Source organism: Dreissena polymorpha, unplaced genomic scaffold, assembly GCF_020536995.1.
Source record: "Dreissena polymorpha isolate Duluth1 unplaced genomic scaffold, UMN_Dpol_1.0 chrUn011, whole genome shotgun sequence".
Lineage (NCBI taxonomy): Eukaryota > Metazoa > Mollusca > Bivalvia > Myida > Dreissenidae > Dreissena > Dreissena polymorpha.
This window is the reverse complement of record NW_026273325.1, coordinates 69,187-91,726: the sequence shown is the minus strand read 5'-3', so window position 1 is coordinate 91,726 and position 22,540 is coordinate 69,187. Positions and strand designations below refer to the sequence as shown.

General features: G+C 33.9%; 1 pseudogene; it reads left to right on the top strand.

Moving 5' to 3' along the window:
* The first annotated feature begins 673 nt into the window (after window positions 1-673).
* Window positions 674-4,383, top strand: LOC127863503 (zinc finger protein 862-like; annotated as a pseudogene).
* The last annotated feature ends 18,157 nt before the right edge of the window (window positions 4,384-22,540 follow it).

The window sequence follows — 22,540 nt, the reverse complement described above, 5'->3', positions numbered from 1 at the left end:
GATAAAAGCAAAGATAATCAAATTGAAGTTGGCAATACGTACGTTACAGACAAATATTGTCAGAAATTTATAAAATACATAGCAGACACACATAGGGTAGACCAGGATGTATTCCTTAAGCAAGCACCATTCATCGCCATCATAAGTGATGGGTCAACTGATGCAGCTTCAAAGGAAGCAGAGATAGTTTTTGTACGGGCGGCTGCCAAGGGAGAGGTAAAACGGGTGCTAGACACATATTGTCTCTATATTCTTTTATATGTAGATAAAATTAAAAGGGATAATATGTTCCCAGCACCTATCCTGTTAATATCATACTTTAGTTTAATCCCATTAGTTTTAAATTTATTTTTCAATATAAATAAACATGTACTATAATTTTTATATAGATGATACAGTCACTGAGTGTCTGAGTCAGACAATATTATACAATGAACATATAATGAGCGGATTGGAAAACAAGTAACAATAACAATTACACATCAAGTTATTTTATCATATAAAGTATAAAATATATATAAAAAACACGCACCATTAAGTAGATATTTTACGCTTATCACAATCTAAGGTCATTATAAAAGTAAATATATTAAACCACTCAAAGTTTAAGCTATGTTGTAACCTGTTTTGAATGCTATTCTAGTGGAATGAAAGTTTCAACTTAAGTCACGCTTAAGTCACGTATCAGATGGTTTTATCATCTTTACTAACAGGTTAAAACATACTTTATGGGTTTGCGAAATGTCCCGAAGGCAGACAGTGAAAATATAACAAATGCCATTGTTTCATTGATGAATGAACGTTGTGGTGAAGATATGTGGAAGCAGAAAATAGTAGCTATGGGAACAGATGGGGCATCTGTGATGTTGGGTAGATCCTCTGGGGTTGTCCAAAAAGTCAGGGTGTGCACTGAAAAACCGTACTTGTTCGCCATCCATTGCTCAGCTCATAGGTATTATATTTTTGAAGAACACTATATTAAAATACTATTCAATGTTTATCATTGAATATATTTAAAAAAACAATGTTCTTCATATTTTGAGAACATAATTTGGTCTTTTATAATTTAAAGTCCATAATGCATTTCATTGTTATGATAAACGTGCTTTGATTACCGCATAATTAAATATGTAACAGAAAAAAGTATAATTGAAAGAATTACACTTTTATATTATTCCAGGTTAGAGCTAGCATATAAAGATGCCATAAAGTGTCTAGATACAAAAACTCATCAGAAATGTGAGGCGCTGCTTCTAAATTGATACTTGTATTACAAGTGAGTAAGTTTGATAGTGCACACATGTAGTTGTAACGTCTGGTTGTTGAGTTCAAATAGTAAACTTTACAAAAACAAAGCAATAATTCAGTTTTAAAATCTTCAGATTTATAAAATATTCAGATTGATAAAAATTTATACTGTTAACATACATCCCCACTTGACATCATAACCATATCTTGTTGAGATAAACTGTAAATTTCAATTGAACTTTGCTTTTTCAATTACTTTAATACTAGGTACAGCCCTTTGAACAGATCAAACCCGAAGGCATCATTTACAAGCCTTGGAAAAAAACCAGTTGTGCCTACTAGAGTTGGTGGAACTCGTTGGTTGCCCCACACACGGAAGGCACTGGACCGTCTCCTCACTGGGAAAGATGCTATTATTCAGCATCTCGAACAGGTATCCAAATAATATATATTTGTATAGTTTGTGATTTTGTGTCCATGTTTTTTTAATACAGACAGTGGTTGCATAATTGTCATATATTTATGTAAGTGATTGAAGTTTACCTTGGCATGTGATTAGGCATGCAATTGGCAAGGAATGCCTTGCATTCATAATCTTCTATCAGATACAGAACCCATGTGACGATTCTCACAGGAAAGATTCCGCTGCTAAAGGGAAGAACTTTCTTAAAATGTTGAACGACCGGTCTGTCATCCTTTGGCTCCATTTTTTGATGGATGTAGTGACTTGTCTGGCGAAGATTTCAGAGGCCATTCAAGAGAAAAACGCCACACTTGGAGATATTTGGAATGAACTAGAGTCTGCAAGAGTTATACTATCGAAGTACATGCACAGGTATACAAGAGCATTGTTGATGGATACAAAAAAAAGAAGACATATTGATAGTATTTACCTTCCTGCTAGATTTTAGGCTAGCTAAAGTATTCAAAACTGCTTTCATTAGATAATGCTTATATGCTGCATGCTATTCCTTGCTTAGTAATCGGTTTCACTAGATAAATTACTGCTTATATGTTGCCTATACCTAGCTATAACACACCTTCCCAGTGCATGTTATAATAAAACTGCTTTGCTCTATTGTACTAACAAGTCTGCAATAATGAATTTTGTTTACAGTAACAAGCTATACACACGTATTGTCCTCCTGTTTAAAATTTTTAATTATAACACACCTATAACTAATTGCTATGCTTTGAAGCTATTTGTTCTTTCCTGTAGATAACTTGCTTAACATTTTGCATGCTATAATATTCCTCGCTTTATAGTTTGCTTGCTTTATAGTAGATGCTTGGATCTGGTTTTGTGTTATGTGTTGTCCTACTAATACAGTCCAGGACCCTACTTGGCAAAAATAGAGAGTCAGACCTCCGGCCTCCTTGAAACCAGCAGAAAAGCTCTGCTGACGCAATTAATAACCTCTATTAACAAGAGGTTTGAAGGGGACATTGATCTGTTCAAGGGCAGCTCCTTTTTATCATTTATGAATTGGCCTGAGCAATTTACAGAGGATTTAGGTAAAATAACAATTGTCTGACAGAGGATATTGGTAAATTATCTATGGCCTGTAGTCTTAAAAGCACAAAAATGCGTTGTTCAGTCGATTCAAGTTTAATTTGATTTTCAAATTTGTAATTGTACAGGTCAGGCTTAATGCTTTGTTCCGTTCCTTAGATGATGCAGGGTAACCTTAAACATACTATTTCTTACTCCTAGTCTGGATTTGTAATATTATTATTATATGATTATGGCAGGGAAGTATAAATATAATATTAAGATTAACTGAAATTTGACTTTCCAAACAATATTCATCTTTTAGCCGACTTTGGGGACCTTGACATATCAGAGCTAGTGCACCTGTGCACAGAACCACTTACAGAAGCCGGCTGCCAAGTAGAACTGGTTGAATCTGAGTGGATTAGACTTAAACATCATATTTACAATAGGTGAGACTTACTGCTAAAATATTTCTTACACAATACATCATTTTTTTTTATTTCCGTTTTACATAATTCTCATATTTTCATTTTTTGGAGATCATCACATGTACATAAAACAACAACATGTATAAACATTGTATACCAGATATACACCTGGCAAGTTGCTTTTTTTTTATTTTCAGCAAGAAGACAGTGGTCAGGTCCTTATCTTGGGACTTGATGTGGGGTTGTTTGGGGGAGAAGTATCCCAACATGATGCTGCTAGTCAGTCTCCTTCAGACTTTGCCGTCAAGTTCTGTAGATGCTGAAAGAGGCTTTTCCAAGTACATTGTAACTTTAATTGTTTATGTGTTGCCTGGCCTGAGATATATATTTGGTACTAAATCTCTTGACTGTCAACTTTAAATATCTAACCTTAATTGAACAGTGGTATTCAAAATGCATATTTCAATCAATTATTATTTCTGCAATAGTACTTTGTAACTTTGTGTTAATTAAGTATCATTCATTTAAGGATGAAGATTCAGAAGTCAGACTGGCGAGCCACTCTTGGTGACAGGAATTTGAGCGACCTTTTGCTTATTTCCTCTGGAGGAGCAGCAATTGGGGAGTTCGATCCAGACAGGGCTATCGCCCTGTGGGAAACTGGGTCAACCAGATCAACCTAGACGACCATTCTACAATGATAATGTAAAACCAAAGGTACACATTTGAATATATATTTTATGAAATTCAAAGGTTTTTAATCTGGCTATCAGTTGCAGTCTTTAACTTGAGCAATAGACAAGTTAACTTTAATACAATATCATCAGTTTTATTTTGAGTCAGTGAGCAATACATTTACTGTAATCATTAAAGTACTTGTATTCCATCAAATAATCGCAAAAAGAAATACAATTTGTAAAATGAAATATTTATTGTTCTTCAATCTGTAGAAGGGTGACGCAGAGATGTCCGATGTGGAGGCCTCTCAGTCTGACATACAACTGGGTGATTTGAGCGATGAGGCAGAGAGACTGGTGGTGAAGGTCACTTCGTTAGATGATAAAGATGCTGAAGATGATTACGACACGGAGGATGATGATGAGGAGGATGATATTTATGAAAGACATGACATTAAAAACTTGCAGCAAAAGGCTTATGAGCTGTAAATGGATTTGATTTAAAAGCAAATATACTTGACTATAGGAAATAAAAATGTGCTTTAGTATGCTTCTTGTACTTATTTGCCCTTAAACTGAGAGTCGCTGTGCGTCGAAACACGAGGGCCCCCTAGTTTGGGTGAGGGCCACCAAAAGTTTAAAGTAGGGTGCCCTCCGGGTACCCTGTCAAAAAAGTTAGTGTCAAGGCCTGATGGACATACGGTAGCCAGCCTTACCGGCAGTTATACCGACCGACATACTAGCACACTAACCGACATACTGACATATCAAGTAACATCTTTACAAACCGATCGCAAATACAGACAAATATACAAACAAACTGATAGACGGACTGACATGCGTCAACAAACGACCGGCAGACAGACTCTCAAACCGTTACATAACTCACCTATGGACCGACATACAGTCCGACCGAAAGACTGACATTCCAACGTACATTCTAATAGATCGGCAAATATGTCTACTGCCCAATCGATAAACAGAATTAATGACCGAACATCTAACCGATTGACCGACATATGTTAAGAAAATGCGTCTAAGTGTAATATCCAACGACAGGCTGACACACACAAACACACTTACCGACATACTAACACCACGGAATACTGATATATCATAACGGAAAGCTGACATACAAACCCACAGCTATGCACCAACCGACAGACTTACAGGCCGATCGACGGACTGACCTCACAAAAGACATACTGATCTGCCGACATACCGATACAGAAATACCTTGCACATTATAGTATAGTCGTACTTAGTGAAAACATTAAATGAATACTATCATAAATATGCCCAAACCATGCGAACCACTTGACAGAACTTTACTTATTTGTCTATATGGAAATAGTATCATACCTTCATAAATATATCAATCGTACACATACAGATTGCTTATATATTCTAATGTGATGATAAACGGTTTCCAAGCGTCTGAGAAGAAAGTACTATTCGAGGGGGAAACATTCGTTACTTAACGATTGAGGAAACACATTACAAAGTAACACTTCATTTACAAGATGATATACTCACTTATTGATCAAGTTCTATTCCGGAAACATCACCACGTTTATAAAGTTAACATGTCGATTCATGTTTTATTCATTTAAGCATTCAACTTCTTATGAAATTTAAACAAAACGTTCAACACACGTATCATATACGCACTATTGCCAGTGAAAATTGACATGTTCCAAACTCATTGCCATCATAAATAAATATCTAACGCTATTGTTAATGGGTATCAAAAATTTAAAATAAAGTAGGTGGCCATGTCAACTAATAAAATAATGGACAATACAACACAAGTTTGGCCTTTTGCTTTTCATGCATTATGTCATAAACGTTTTACAAAAACAATACATTGTAAAGGATATACGGATGCATATGCAAACGTAAATCAAATATTTTGTATTTATATAAGTTGTAGTCAATAATGACACACATAAACTGCGTAAAAAGCAACAATATTTTCAAAATAACAAGCTTATTCGTCGAATTGATATCCTCCGCCTAATCTATTGTGTATATGGATTTTGGTAATCCATTGATATATAATATATATAAAAAATTGTAAAGTATTTGGTGTATTGATAAATTATATTCTCCACATTGTTATTTATAAACCCATAATTACTTTATACTAAAACCTTTTAGCGTGTCTGAGATGTTGCCACGCACAGTTAAATCATACATAAATAAAGGACTATAACTCTTATTTTAGAAACTTTAGTGAATTGATTATTGAGCAACACTTCTATTGGCATTATTGTTTTCTTTAAACCCATTAAGATTCCTGTTTAAATTTGTTTCGTATCTAAGATATAGCCTGTAAAGTAAAATCAACAATATATAAAAACAAGAGCTGTCAGAGGACAGCGCGCTCGAGTATTCGAGTGCTTGACAGTATAATGTAAGCCATCATTGACGGGGGTGTAATATGGGTGTGTGATCATTTAATAGATGATATTTAAAATAAATGGGGGGGGGGGAGGGGTTCTGGGGGGGGCGTGGGGGATGATTTGAGTGGAGTCAATTGCGGTATGTCGGTTAAGTGTTGTTTTGTCAAAGTATGAATCATATATGATCATAAATAAAGAAGTTATGGCAATTTAAGCAAAATTTATTAATTTGACCTTGAGAGTCAAGGTCATTCAAAGGTCAAGGTCAAATTCAACTTGCCAGGTACAGTAACATCATGATAGTAAGAAAGTGTTTGAAGTTTGAAAGCCATAGAATTGATTCTACAGAAGTAAAGTGGATCTAAACACAACATTTAACAAAATATTGAAAGTTACAAAGTTACAAAGACACAAAGGGCCATATTTCCGTTAAAAAGCCGACCGGAGTTATGCAACTTGCCCTGTACAGTCCTCTAACGATAGTTAGCGATTTTTCCAAGTCTAATAATCAATAGCTATGATACTTTAGGAGTAAAATTGACCAAAACACAAAACTTAACCAAATGTTCAATTATCTACGAATAAAAGGGGCCATAATTCTGTTAAAATGCTTGACACAGTTGTCTGCTCTTGTTTATAGATTGGGGTCATGTTGGTAAAAAAGTATGCAAAATATGAAAGCAATATGTCAAAGGACATAGGAAATATTTGAGGTTGTAGGCAAACTTTAATATAGATTTATCAATAATATGCATATTCTAAGGGAAAAAGGGCCATTATTCTTACAAAATGCTTGATACAGTTGTCTGCTCTTGTTTATAGATTGGGTCATGTTGGTAAAGAAGTTTGCTAGATATGAAAGCAATATGTCTAGGGACATAGGAAATATTTGCGGTGGTACGCAAACGTTAACATAGAGTAATCAATAATATGCATATTCTAAGTGGAAAAAGGGCCATTACATCTTACATAATGCTTCATACAGTTGTCTGCTCTTGTTTGTTGGTTGGGGTCATTTTGGTAAAGAAGTATGCAAAATATGAAAGCAATATGTCAAGGGACATAGGAAATATTTGGGGTGGTACGCAAACTTTAACATTTGCACGCTCACGCTAACGCTAACGCCGACGCCGGGGTGATAGGATAGCTCCACTGTATACATTTCATATATAATAGTCGAGCTAACAACAAAGGTGCATAATTAAAATTAAGTTATAAGAATCTGATTGTGTCCAGATAAACAGAGTGTAAGTATTTAGTACGTAGACTCTTAGTAGGGTTGTTAGAAATCTTCAACAATAACCGTTATTTTATCCGAATCCGATGCATCAATGATATTTAGTATTATCTTAACACGTATATATAAAGATAAGGCAACAAGAAGAACTAATGTATCATAATTATGCAAAACGTATTTATATTATTCCAGAAAACTCCGAGTGAGTATTCATTACGCACATGAATAGTCAATGCACCTACTTAATTACATAATCAACAGATATTGTCATATGCATTAATCGGAACATAACCCAACTGAACATCTTACTCGGATTCATTTAATGTTCAATATTTAAAACTATTTAGCCCAGGCATAAATTGAATACCATTTCAAGTCATTTTATATAGTTGATAACTTACAATATTCTATTGTTAAAAAGTACACATATCAATGAAATAATCATTGTGTTATGGGCGCCGTTATTGTTAACGCATTAAAGGATCAAAAGGAACCAAATAACGTAAGATCATTTGAGCAGCATGCATTTTATAGCTGTATTCTGCACGAGTTTTATCACACCCATCTCTTTGTTATGCATCGTACTTTTAATACAGATACACTTAATTGGAATGGCCTTTCCGTTCTGTTTAGTCTGATACGACACAATCTGGATTATATCCTAAAATCGTTATTTAATGTCTCCCTTGACAATCGGTGTCGGAAATAATGGACCCATCAAACTCTCCTCACATTAGTGTAATAGATTATCAATATGTTGATTTTAAAATAAATCAATATAGTCGTAAGTCGCATTTTACCAAGGTAATGTATCTTCGTGATTTAATCAATTAATCTTTTTCTGAAGATATGTAATAAGCAAACTGTAAATTATTTGCACTATGACCAGGTCAGATATTTTAAAAATCGAATTATAATTTACATTACTCATACAACAATTGAATTCCTTGATCGAATTCTCAATCTGATTCTGTGGACATCATGCTACATAGTCTGGAAAAAAATCTACCACACACATTAATCGGCCAATTAATCGGTTATCTGGGCTTGCAATTGTGTCATATAAGCATTGGTTGATCTAAACTTTATTTCGTACAGAACTTATGTGAATACGTTCAATTTAAGTTGCCGCAATAAATCCCGATTCTTCGCAATTAAAATTAAGGATTTACAAGAAATATGAATAAAAAAGCTTAAACATAACGTTTATTCGCACTTCGATATATTTTGTAATACAAAATAGGAAACGTATCGCCCTTGCATAAACGAGTAACCACTTGACATAACAATACCAAGGTTGTTAAAATTGCTAACTATTGCTAACTATGCGCCGCCTTTTTGAAAGACCATATTTAATATTTACAGTTAAATTCGATTTATTGCAATATGACATTAGATTATTCAACTATTCCTGGCGTCCTTCTTTAGTTTCTGAGAAAATGACAGCGTCATCCGCAAATATTAATAAACAGCGAAAACATGATCGGCTATGCTACTTCTCCTTGTAATAGGCCGACATTGCTTCTAAAAAGGTCCAAACGTGAGGTCATGCGTCTTACTTAAAGTTTGACCTCGCTATATATAGAGCGGATAAATAGAGAATACATGGTTGATGCCCAGATGGAGAAAGTTTATCCGGTGAGGCTTAGAAAGAGAAAATATTTCTTTTTCTAGCCGAACCGAATAAACTTTCTCCATCTCGGCACCAACCATGTATTCGATTTATCCTACTCAAGTTTAAATTATTTCTTTCAAAAAGTTTATCAAAGACAAATGATTAATTGACATAACAAAATAATTAATAAAGTTTGGTCCCAACATGCACCCAACATTTATTACGACTTAATTACTAACGATCATGACACGTACAAAATAGTTCCATATTAAATGGTTCTTGTTAATACTTTCCAATTGAAAATATTAGAAGAAATAACAAAATAAATCGACAATAATATATGTTAAGTGTTAGAAATTGAAAAACAAATAAACATCAAAGCACCAATACAAAAACTCAATTTTTGTTCAAGTTCAAGGTCGTTGACTAAATCGAGTGTCTGTGGAAACAGATGAACAATTAAATGTCACAATTCATGATCAATTATTTCATATAAACTGAGAAATTGTGAATATTAACAGTTGCGCCTGCAAATAAGGATTGGACACTTTGATTAATTCGTCTATCCATGTTAACAGAGACGTTTGAAGCTGCTGTCACGTTAAGTGTTCAAGAAGATGGCAGATTTGAGACGTGAACTGGACGAACATGTACGTCAGTACCTTCGGGAAGAAATAAAGTTACTTTTTGTTGGAGATGCAGTTTTCCTTGAACATTAGATTAGGTACATTTTTGTGATGGTCGGGATGCTTTCATTTTTCATCATTTTATTGTTGCTTTTATTTAAACTATGGTCCCTTAGTTTAGATACTCATGTTTTCCGTATATCGTGGTTGGTAAGTTTCTCGTGTGTGTAAAGACCAGCCTGTTCGCACATAACTTTTAATAGTTTGCCAAGTTTGTTTGCCCTACTCTATTTTTGTGAGCCATTAATCATCTTTTTTGGTGGCTGGAATTCATCTAGGGGCAAAACAAAATAGATCGTCAGCAATCTTCACTGGGCATCTCTGTGAGTCGCTGGTCGCCCAAACTGTAGGCTTTACTTTCAGAATATCGGACACAATATCGCCTGTGAGTGTTTTTGTCTGCCTTTCATTACGTTGATGGTATTCAACTATATTGGAAACTTCATGAAGAGTCACCCCATCTGTAGGTGAAAGTGGTTTCGTGTCAAATAAGGTAACCTTGATAAATTTAGTTTGAAGGGGCCTTTTCACGTTTTGGTAAATGGCAAAATTAAAAAAGGTTGTCTAAGATTCGCAAATTTTCGTTTTAGTTATGATATTTGTGAGGGAACAGTACTACTGAACATTTACCTGCTCTAAAATAGCCATTATATGCATCTGTTGACGATTTTAAAACCTGAAAATTATACAGCGTTGCAACGCGAAACGATTGAAGAGTTTGGAGAGTTCTGTTGTTGTCGTTATATTTTGTAAAACTACGAGAATTGCTTAATAAGGTATAAAAACATCTTTCATTTTTTGAGTATGGATTGCCGAGTGGTCTGAGTGGTAGACTTTTACTCCAGAACTCCAGGGGTCAGTGGTTCGAGCCCTGTTGACGGTTACTGTTGTTTCGTTTTTCAATTTTATTCTTGATTTTTGTACTGGAGCTTTTTATATTCAATCTTTAAATATATCAATATAAAGCATTTACTGACAAACTTCAATACATGCAAAAATCTGTGAAAAGGCCCCTTTGAAACAGTTTTACTTGTAACGTAGCTGTAGCATATGTCAGTTCAGATAGGATATGTAATGAAGTTTGAAGAGTTGATTATGGAAGTATGGTTTCATTTCCCCAATGTAGTTCAATTATCGGGAACATCTGTTGATATGGCCAAATATGCTTATTGAAGCGAAATCTCTTAGTCCCAAAAGTTATTATCTACACATGGTTATTACAAACATTGGTCGCACGTAATTGTGTCTGGCACTTTTCTGCTGTGACATGTGGTAAATGCATGATCGATCCATCCAATCAACAAGAGTTATTCGAAGGGGTGGATTTAGTAAATCAGGGGAAGAGTAACAGTTAACCAATCAAGAATGGGATAAGACATATCTAAATGTTATGTTTATTTACCTCAAAATAAAATGCCTGTGCTTTGTTGTAAGAGATACATTCTACAGTCCTAGTTTGACAATCGAGTAGAGCAGTCACGCTTTCTTGACGTGGCGGCCATATTGGCCGCCGCGCTGCTAGATTGTATTTCACGAACATTAGCAAGCGTTGTATTAGAGAATATTATACAGAAATAAATCGCGATGAAAACAGAAATAAACTTTGTTTGTTATTGTGTGTTCTCTACGAACAATGTGCAATTACGTCACAGACTAAACACTGAAAACCTGTGAAAACCCATTCCAAATTAAATTTTGCATCGTTTGTAAGATGGTATTTGTAGGCGTTCGCTTTAACTTGATGTTAAAAACAAACTTTTAAAGTAGAAAATAATGTTTACAAAGATATACGTATGTTAGCTCTTGTTAGTTTTCCGTGTTTAAAAACATGCAAACCCTTAAGAAATGTTTAATATGGTTTAACGTTTTGTCGCATAATTGGTGTATATTTGATAATAATGTATGCCCTGGTTTACGTCAGTATGGCAGAAACTCATTCATTTGTTGACAGTAGACGCACGGGTTCAGTCCGTTTAAAGTTTATATCATGACAGGATTACTAGGTTGATAGATGTTTGTTTCCGTATCGTGCATTTCAACAAATTGGTTTGACCCATCAAGTTGACATGTTTATGTAACGATACATGTATATCGGCAATGCGTTTTCGACACTAAAAGATACAAGGCTTAAAAAATAGCAGGTACGCTAGAGGTTTATCTTCAGAACCCAACCCCAGGTGGGGTAGGGTGGAGTCCTGTCTGGATGGATTCGGACGGATTTCGTCATGTCTTGGAAACGTTGTTAGTTACTTAGAGAATTACAGGGACAACTGATTTAAAGAAGTATATGGACCTGGAAACGTTATTTTAACAACTGAATAAAGAGCAAAGAACTATTCATTGAGTTGATTTATATATGTGTCGCTACGGCACAGTTTGTTATAACAATCATGCATTCACTGCAGTTAATTTACAATAAGTAATAATATATGTGTTTTGATGTATATATTAGGAAACACGTTTTAAGATTTTTTTAGTTGCGATTAAATGAAACTGTATATATTTTTCTATTTTTTAATTCGCTTTTTAATGGATAGTTTTAATTTATTAGAGGAATTGAATATTTTTTTATTTCTAATACTCTTATTAAGACTCATTAAATGACAGATGTTGTCCCTGGGAGTTGGAAGTATTTTTTAATTCTAACATATTAGATATCAGTTATTTGTTTTCGCAATTAGGAAAGGTACCGGTACCAGCCCAATCAGGACAATATGTGTGAACAACTCTAAATTGAAATCAAAGTACTGGCAGTACTGGTGTGACGATGCTTTTGAAGAGGATGGATATAAAACATCAATTTAAGTTTATCTATATCACCACAATTGTGTTTGTTGATACGAACATTTGGGAACGATAAAAAATTTGGGTACGAAAATTTTGGGTACGAAAAAAACATTGGTACGAAAAGAAATTGCGTACGAAACATTTTTGGTACTAAAAAAAGTTTAGGGGTACGGGGAAGTAGTACCCGTGGGTAACTTGACCCATTGAGCGAAACTGGGAGGCGGGTCACATTCTTGTTCATTAAGTATGGCAATACCTTCATGATGATTCTCGAAAGTAGGTATGAGCACATAGCCGGACCATGTGAGCTCAATCGTATGAGCACTTGACTATCCGAGTTCGCCCACGAACATATGGATAAGTTAACTAATAGCGAAATGACCTTATACATGTATATGCTGAAATCTAACGATCGAACGAAATATCAAACATGGTATGTACACTAAGGTGGTTGTGTAATTTCTGTTAAAATATCGTATTCAAAATGTAAATTTTAAATGATTGTGCCTGCACTTGAGTTTGTTGCCTTGTTTGAGTCTATACGCGCCTAGGCTGCACCCAGTGTGTGTATTTGTGTTTTTCCAAGGTAATGAGTTATCTCCGCGCTGAGGCTGCATAATGTTGGGACCCGGAGTGTGTCCAGCAGTCCTACCTAATAAGATTAGATTGACGACAGTTGGGACGAATTTTGAATGATAGCTGCAATTTCCAGCTATTTGTTTCGTACTGAAATACTTTTTAATTTTTTATATGGTCAAATGCTGCGGGGGGATGAGATTATCCGGAAAAAAACACCTGTCCGGAATGGTGACCACAAAACAGACAAAATATAACATTGCGCCGGGAGCGGGAATCGAACCGGTGTCGTAAAGGTGAAAAAGCGAACGGCCTTACCACTGCGCTAGCGGGACGGACAATTACGCAAAAATGTTGTTTTATCTATATATATCATAGCAGTGCAGCGTTTACAATTTGCAGGTTCGAAATTGTTCGCATTCTTTAGTTTTGTGATCACGTAAAAAGTTAATTTTACATGTTTTTATTCGCAATTTATTTACTAAATCGAGAACAAATATCAAACAAAATAGAGAAAATATATAGTTGTTTCATTGGTCCATAAAAATAAAATGGATGTAAAATTACTAATTTGAAAGTAACGTTCTGATAAACTTATTGAATCTGTTTCCCCAGGATATGCTGTTCTATTAATATTTACCTTTATCAACACGAACGACAACTCTGCTAGGAGAATGTTATCAATGAAAATAAACGAGCAATAACCTACGCAGTGGCGAATGCCAAGGGAAGTAACTGAAAAATCGAGTTATCTCAATCGGACTGGCTCGGTCTTTTACATAGGACGCAATTGTAAAGATTTTTTTTACTGGTTATCAAACCTTAGACGCTGCTGTTCCAGCATCGTCAAAAAGTCTTCATATTGGGCAATCGGTGTAATATATTTTTAGCTCCTCAAGACTTGAAGATTGTTAACTAATTGTGCAATATGAAAACTATCTTAATGTTGCAATATATTTATTTAACACAAATAAAAAATAGCCTTATTGTGATTTGTTTAGAGCAATTTGGGACAATTTTAGTCTTTTTCCTTATTTAATCCGTTTTCTGGTACTGTCTAAAGATGGATAGCTTAATTGCTGGATATTGTGATCATGGTTCAACTGAAATATATTGCTGGTATATTTAAAAGTTATTGCAAAACCATTAAATTGTAAAGGCAGTTCTGTATTTGAACGTAGAACAACTTGTCTTCATTAAGATAGGGATATCCGAGGTCGAGCCTCAGCAGAAATTTTACACTTGACTTTGCAATAAGACAGTTTTATACAAGACAGTATTTGATTAGTGTCTTTTTTTTGTCATTATTACCTCATATTATAATTATCGATCGTTCCTCTTAATCACAGTGACACAAATTCGTTAAACTACAATGTGTTCAATAAGGCCTTTTGGCGATGTACCACTCAGCATTCCACGGTCATACAGTAAATCAATTTCATCGTCACTAATGAGATCTGTGGCATTTGGCTTGTTGTCCTTTCCCATTTTTAGAGTTCTTTGTTTTGCCTTTAAAGCATCCCTTGTAAGCTGAAAGTGATCTTTGTTCTTGCATAATTTGTACAGGATATGTGTTGCGTTTAGTTTTTCGGTCGATGCTTGATATCATGTACCTTATTGTGCTTGGTTCATATTCAAAACCATTACATTTTCTAACTGACAGAACCATCACATTTTCTAACTGAAAGCACATACTTTGCCAAGTATTCATTCAACATTTCTGGGCCTGTGCAATGTATTTCCCTTTTTTTCTTGTTTTGTCAATAATAATATTTTGAACTTGTTAACATCAATCATTGTTTTCTTTAGATTATTTTTGTTTTCCGCTTGACATATTTGTTGTTTTACTTCTTTATGTGTTAGTTATTTAAAACAGTTCTTTACATTGAGGGCTGATGGCTTGTTAACTGGAAAAGGCTGATCAATTTTGGAGGGCTCATTAAAATCAATGCCATACATAATATGAAAGTCAGACTTATTTCAGTGACGCTTGTTCTCAAGACCTACAGTTTCAATGTTTTTGTAATGGACAAGCTCTTTGCAAATTGTTTCGTATCCAATATATGATTAAATAATATTTCCATTGTATTGACTATAATATGCATTGTTTCTGTAAATTATTCATGAATACTATTATCGTTTGAGGCTGCCTTATTATTGTTTAAACGCCTTGTAGCATTAATTACTTTTTCTTGAGAAATGGGTTTGTCTAGGCAAGGTTAAGAGCTGATTGGATTTTTAATATTTTCAAACTGACGTAAATAACTGACACTTTTGTCGCTGTTTACGTAAACGTGGGCCTCAGAAGCTGAAGTATTAAATTATCATAGAATTCATGCAGCGATATAGTATGCGCTTTCTGTGATATCGTTTTTTGTTTGAATAATTTCCAGATTAAGCGAGGTTTTTTGCGACTCATGTTATTTAATTGCGCAACCTGTGCTCTCTTTAACTTAGATTTCATATTCCGAAATAAATATTTAAATTCTTTCCTTACTTGTTGTGGTTGTTTCTGTAAGCGTATTACATTTTTTTCTTCTAAAAAAACAGAAGATTGTCCCGCATACTACGGCGTTTTAGATCCGTTATCTCCGCCTGAAGTTTTGATTCCTTCGCGACATGTGAATCTTCTGTTATTGTCATGTATTCATATTTGTCAACTTATTGTCCAACTGCTTTTGTTTATTTTGTATATCCCCCAAGGCACTGTCACTAAATTCACATGATTGTTCTACTTCTTTGATTCTGATTTCTAGGTCACTATTCCGCCTGTCAACTTTATCAATGCGTAAGTTTATTGCCGAAACACTGGCTTGGATTTTCTCGAACTGTGACAATGTATTGTCCATTAAATTTAAACGGTTCAGTATTTTCGAGAATATGTCATGGTTTGGTGTAATCGGACTAGCTAAATGTGACATAAAACGCTGGCCATGACATGCCGGTGTGCTCATTATAAATTTCCCCATGGGCGCATTCGGTATCAGCGAACAATGGAATAACTAACTTGCCTGACTCGCCTGTGTTTGTAACTGTCCTCTCTGACCGTATTCTGATGTAGACTGAACATTTTACGCCATTTTTTCTTTGTTTGTCTTTTTGGATTTCCTGTTTGTTGTTATCTGACCGTTATCCGGCGATTGTTTTGATGATTTACGTTTTCTTGTCATCAAGCAATGTTAACACCATCTTCATAATGATATAACAATTATTTTCCATCCACGTTTGAGCTTTTTATAATTTAAAAAATCAAGAATTTTGCTAAACATAAATTTTTGCTGCCATCTTCAAGCATGCGCAATAACATCAGTACTGCTATTAAAAGGGGATTTCAGGGATCCATAAAACACTTTGGTTTTGTTGTATGAGAGATTGAATCGTTTAACTATTGTAACAAAAACAATCACCATTGACTACATATTTGAATGTATTCACTATGTTTAATATTAATATATATTACATTGAATTATAGTTAAAATATTTCCAAATAAAATATATAATATGGGATTTTAGCTGTTTTATGTTAATTGTAAGTTGTACCACATTACCGATGTGCCATTATAAGAAACATACTGTTCGTTCAGAATACGAAAGTACCTTTTAGTATAATATGACTCTTTATATCTTCCAATCAGCGGTCGTCTATTGTACAATCGACTAGTCGTAGAGGCAAGTGCGTTCAATACTTTCCCGTACGGTAAAGTTCGAGTTAAATCAAATCGTTTTTAGTCTTCATTTTAAGCGATGTAAAATTGATAGACTGTACTGGATGATGGAACCATTCATATAACAGATTCGGTGAAGATAAAGTTTAAATTACGCTGAAGTGTTGTTATCAATATATAAGGCTTTAAATCTTGACAAACAAGATGTTAACAACTTGCAAATTAATACGGCATTAAATGATACGAGTGTCTGCGCTCGATCGCAGAATGAACATTTCTGTAACGTACTCATTAAAATGTATCGTCGTATTGCAAAGAACGCTGTCAACCAAATATTCTCATTAAAAACAATTACTGGAATCTGTACATTATTATAGATTTTTCAACATGTTATTTTAACAATAACTTGTAAAATTGTATATACAGTAACGTTATTGAAATATTGCGTATTAAAGGCATGGCAATGGGAAACTGTCTTTTAACTTTATTAATGTATATGGTAACCATGGAGACTATATTAAAAGTATTTAAACAATGTGTCTAGAAGTGTGCTAGTGTTATTTAAGGGGTGTTGCTTCAGTTTATTTAACCGAGGATATATTTATTGCAACACCGATGATGCTATTATCACAACTCAATATTTTTGTTATCAATATCATCAGAAATGATATTGTAACATTAAATTATAAAATTGCATATACAGTAACGTTATTGAAATATTGCGTAGTAAAGGCATGACAATGGGAAACTGTCTTTTAATTTTATAAATGTACATGGTTACCATGGAGACAATATTAAAAGTATTTAAACAATTTGTCTAGAATTGTGCTAGTGTTATTTCAGGGGTGTTGCGACAGTTTATTTAACCGAGGATATATTTATTGCAACACCGATGATGCTATTATCACAGCTCAATATTTTTGTTATCAATATCATCAGAAATGAGCGAGTTGGTTCATAATACAATTGTCAGTGGTTCGATCCCAGGTGGGTCTAACTTTTTTAAAACTTTTTTTCTTTCTTTAATTTTATTCTTGTTTTATACTGGAGGTCTTTAGTCCTGTTGTTTACATTTATCAATTAAAAGCATTTTATCACAAACTTCAAAACATGCCGAAATCTGTGAACAAGTACATGTAAGTTATACATGATGAAGGTAGAGTTTGATACTGTATGGTTTTATGTTTGTGATTAAATATAGTTTTTGTATTAATGTCTTTTGGTAAGCTGTTATGATCCCAGTTAAGATTGTAAACAATTCAAAGGTTTATGCATATTTCTAACAATCTATTTACCGGTACTTGGGTTTTGCCTAATTGCTGTATTTTATGAAATTTGATGTAGACGGTAGGGATTGTTAAGACAATAAATCTCTGTTCAAAGTGCGATGACACCCTTTTTGTATTTGTATTTTATGATGACAATACGAAGTTGAACATATTTGAGCAGTTTCGCACAATTCTATTAGACAGAATTTTTTTAAATTATATTTATGTTGATACAATAGTAAACAATGACGTTATTTTGGGTGACATAAACATTATAAAAAATATATTTCTTAAAATTTAACTTGTGTACTCCATTTTATTGGTAGTGTGTGGTTTAATTAAATGGTATATGATGTATCCTAGCTTATATAATATATACATGTTGCCAATTTCATAGGTTATTAATTATATTTACGCAATTATAGATTTTTCAGTTTTATTGAAAAAGTACATATACAATGGTGAATAAAATCAAAACAAGGCAGGTGACCCTTTATTTTTATTTCATTTTTCATATAGTAATTGTATATAGATCTTAAATAGAAGTTTTTGACAAAATCTATTAGATGTAAAAAAATTGGCAATACTGCAGCAACACCCCTTAATATTAATTTTGAATGAGTTTCGACAACGTTTTTCAAAATTGCGTCTTTTCTTCCTCTTTTGTAAAATAATGAGTGTTCTTAATTTGGTTGCCAAAGTAATCAGATAAAATGTAATAGTATCTTGCATGGCTCTTATAGATTTTCGTGAGGAGATATTTATCAGCGCTGTTACTTGGAGTGCAAAAAAGGTTTATTTCATCATATGATGGAACGCATTTCTTCTTTTAATAATTATTCCGAGAATGTTTAAATATTCTTGTTTAAGTCCTGTGCTATGGAAAGAACGGCTTAAACAATGCAATAAACACATAACTGGTTTGGACATCGATGCGTACTAGATGGCGTTTGCATAATTTCCCTGGCTTTGTTTGCACTATCACGACGGGAGCCAATATTAAAGTATTGATCTTATCGGAACTAACCGTGTTTATCTAATCAAATCTGTATAGGTATGATAAGATCTTGAATGGATTCGTGGCAAGTGTACAAACTGTTTAAATGTAAATAAAATATCAAATCCGCAACATTGTTTAAAATAAGATTATCGTATCAAAACGCATCATATGTAAAATAAGCCCGAACTTGTTATCGGTTGGTGTTTTCGCTTCGTGATGAGCTCTGTAGAAATAAACAACGTCACATTTTTCTACGATCTGTTGCGATCTCACACATTAAGTCGACAAACTGTCGGGCAATATTTGCTCGCGTACGAATAACAATTGATTAATAATAAAGCACAATCGTATCGTGTCGAAGCAAAGCGCTTTGAATCGTATCGAGACCCATCGTCGTCACATTCAAACGTTTGCAAAGGACCATATTTTATCTTATCAGACCATGTCCAATCCTGATACTCATATTTGCAAAATAGTGAACAGGTCACAGCGTCAGAGTAGCGTTTTATAACGTCCGAACACGCAACTCGTCTTATCGAAGCTTAAAATCTCACAATGCGCAAACTATGTATCTAAGATAGATATAGGCATTATTGCATACATTTGAAACACAGTTATAACTAAAAACACCGAAAACGAGTCGCACTGAAATACACGAGCATCGTATAATACAACAGGATGGAGAATATGTCGTGGCGATGGATAATAAAGTGGTATATTATTTCAGGACGGGCTCCTGTTACACATCGGTCTTTGTAAACAGGTTGGGAATTTGCATAACTAATATTGGTAAAAAACGACAAGGCGTTTTGACAAAAGAAATACATATTCTACAAATAGTTCATTTGCATTGATAATTTGATTCTTTGTATTTAACAATATTCTTATTCTAAAGTAAAACATAAAATATGTTTTTATTTGAAATTTGATCTTATTTCAAATGAAGTTTGCATCTAAGAAATATTATCGAATGTTTTCGTTTACATATAAAAGTCACTTTCGAACACAAATCAACCAATATTACCTGTGTATACAATCCTTTTAAACATGATGTCAAGAACCTTCAGAAGAGCTTCCAAGCAAACATACTACAGAGGTTTCGCTAACACATTAATCTATCGTTGGTTAATATGCTCAAGACGAGGTTCGAACAATATATGTGTTTACTATATTCTTCTGGGACCGTTATTTCTAATAAGGTTGACAAATATCACTTCGAATATAGACATATTACAGCAAAGAGGAAGAAGACACATGGAAATATAATCATTCCGTTGAGACACTGGTAAATTAGCCATGTAAAAGTATCAGGCAACTCACATTTTGACGGTGATTTACAAGCTTTTTGTCGCCACAAGAGGATCAGCGCGTGAAAGAAATGTAAACAACCACCGCTTTTTTACTGGAAGATGTTCATAATATAAAGAGATAACATTCCTTTAACGGGAAGTCAAGCGGATTTATACACCAGTGTGTACAGAGGTATCTTCGAACTAAGAATTTAAGAAAACTGATATTGGGCAGGTCATTAAATATTTCATTAACAAAAACGGTACGTGTTTTTGTTAAGGTCAAATAATCCGAGACCAAAGCTGAGTTGTGTATCAGGGCCATTGTGCTACACTAGAAAACACAACTGCTATATTCTCACGTTTTGTAACACTTTCAAATTGCTTTAGATGAGATGTTCGTTATTAACAAAGTATTTCAATTCGTATATTAAGTTATGAAGCACACTTAACACAATTATGTAATTCGTCGCCGGGAACGATATGTCATCGAGCATGAACATGTGTCTACAAACAAACTGAAAGAACGATCAATTATCATGAGTCATATCGATGAATGTAATTTTTACCTAAATACCGTTACATAGTTAAATTAATCACCTGTAGAGAATCTCGGTATGACCTTATGTATTTAAAAAAAGGTGATTAACCTACTTCCTGGCGACTCAATACACTCACACATTTGAAAATCTACTCGACTTCCCTTTGAAGACTTCGATGCACATATCGGTAATCTTTTTGTAACAAAAACATGGTATTTTTCCAGTAGAAGCATGCTTATTTTGAAGGCATACATTCACATGCGTTTTAACAGATTTTTGCAACAACACTCTGTACACGACCTTCTCATGTAATGTTTTAAAACGTGTTAGGTAAAACAAAAAGTAAACGTAATATGGTATAAATCAAAAGCATTTTAAAAAGTTCACAGGCAAATGACCAATACTTTCTTACTCGTGACATTGATCGTTCCTGTAAAATGTAGCCTGTTAACCCTCATATTAATTATAGCCCATCATTTATTATTTCTTACCTATAACAGCATGAAATGTTTTAGTTTTTGGATGCGAAGATCGTATGGATGTCCGGTTATACTCAAAGATGTTGAATGTGTTCAAATATAACACGTTGTAAACCTGAACTTGTTTAAACTGCTTTAAATTTACAGGTTATATATAACGTATTTAGGTAAACAACACAACACACCCTAATGGCGCGTACTTTTAAATTTATAATTTCAACATATTCTTAATACGAACGACCATAATAAGAATAGATGATTATAAGCAATTGAATTGTAGTGACAGTTAAACACATTAATTTTATCAAAATGTTTTACGCACATCACATGTATATGCGTCCATTAAATTTGTATTAAAATTCTAGAAAATGCCATCATCATATAATAAATAAACACAAAATATTGATATTTGCACACAATAACAGATATCCACCCGGTAAGTGTTGTTTGGATTCTCCGTTGATCGACAGCCTCGAGGGGTCCGATCATTATGCAGATGAAAACTGTTCAGGAAGACATTTCTTCACATGTTCATATTGACACAATGTTTACATGAACGAGCGTTCGCTAAACATATTTTGTAAGAAATCCTAGTCGTTGTGCACGACGTTAATCAAAATGGAAAACTATAGAAATGTGAATACTTTTCCTCAAAATATAAACAACAGCCGCCATTTTAAAAGATGTTCACGAGATGTGTTTCGTATAATGCGAAATGGAGCGAATTTTTCAACCCGTGGGAATGTCATACACTAGGCCATTAACTGAAATGGTACATGATAAAAAATGTCCACTATTCGACATCGAAGCGCCAAGCGCTTAAACCCGTGATATCGTATTTGCGCTTCTCTTGAAAAAACTTAGAAACTTAGAAACAAGGTACGTCCATGTGTACTTCAGTTGTTTTACACTCTCAACATAATTCGAATTACTATATTATTATTTAACAATATTGAAACAAACCACCAAATCGATAATCCATTGATATCGTCATTTTTATAGTTGTTTCTGTCTGGTTTGCTTCATTTTCTATGATACTTCATGCCCCATTAATTATAAAGCTAGCCATTCATTTAATCACATTAATCGAATAGTGAAAATAAACACATGCCACTTAAGGATATAATTCGTACAGTTTAATTG